Genomic DNA, 1,105 nt, shown 5'->3' with positions numbered 1-1,105 from the left:
CAGTGGAATCACTCAAAACAGAATGAGATGAAATTGTTTTTAATTATGAATGCATCATTGCGTGTTGGACGAGTTAGGTTAAATGTAAATATTACAAGAAATCCACTGTCGTTCACTGATGTTTGTGACAACTGCAGGTGGCAAATTTATAAACAATTTTACATTGTGCCATTTTCATACATCTTGCTTCTAGAGCATGTTTGATTTAGTTTACCCCAAAGTGTTAATTAATACATTAACTAACATGCAGGAACTAACATGTAATTAAGTGTTATTCATGCAGTAGTTCATATGACTCATGTCGTAGTTAGGTTAGTTCTTCATTAGTTCTTGATTAATACATATCTTAACTCATCATTAGTTCATAGTCAAGCAATTATTAATTCAGGTATTAGTACATGATAATTAATGTACTGTTATTGTAAAGTGTTACCGGTTTCTTTTATGAAATGAGTAAACTTTGGGCCACACTCCAACACTGAAGGTGGCGATAATGCACCTTAACGCTGGTGCTACCCACCATAAAACAGAAGAAGAAGAAGAATCAAACATCACTATTCAAGAATCAGCTACGGGAAATAGGTATAGTAGAGTTTAATGTTAAAAATATAGAAACATGGAAATAGTGACCAAGGACGGAGATATTTGTTTAATTTTCTAAGGAGGACTGGACTGGAAGGACGAATTTAATTAAGATATAGTAAGTTAAAGTGAGACAGCAGAAGGCAGTAATGCAACACTATGGATGCCATCTGCCGTAAAACTCCAATGAAGAAGAAGACAAACATCACTATTGTGATGCACATTTGTGTTAGGGACTGTTGACTGTGGAATTGTTACACTGGAGAAATGGTGAGTGGTTTCTTTAATTGCTATTCACATATGCTAATATGATATTATAATACCAATATGCACTGTGGCCTGGCCCCATGTTAGCAAATTAATCAGGTACATGTGTTAGCCAGGTACATGTGAACCAGCCATCTTGCCAGCTGAGATTAGTTAAGTTAATTAGTTAATTAGTTAAGCCAGGAACACACTACATAACTGTAAGGCTGATTATGAATGTAATTTGATACTTAAAAGTGATCACACCCAAATGTGT

The sequence above is a fragment of the Sinocyclocheilus grahami genome, unplaced genomic scaffold, assembly GCF_001515645.1.
Source record: "Sinocyclocheilus grahami isolate Dianchi unplaced genomic scaffold, SAMN03320097.WGS_v1.1 scaffold107.1, whole genome shotgun sequence".
In the NCBI taxonomy this organism is placed as follows: domain Eukaryota; kingdom Metazoa; phylum Chordata; class Actinopteri; order Cypriniformes; family Cyprinidae; genus Sinocyclocheilus; species Sinocyclocheilus grahami.
The sequence above is the reverse complement of the archived record's forward strand: the minus strand, read 5'-3'. Positions refer to the sequence as shown.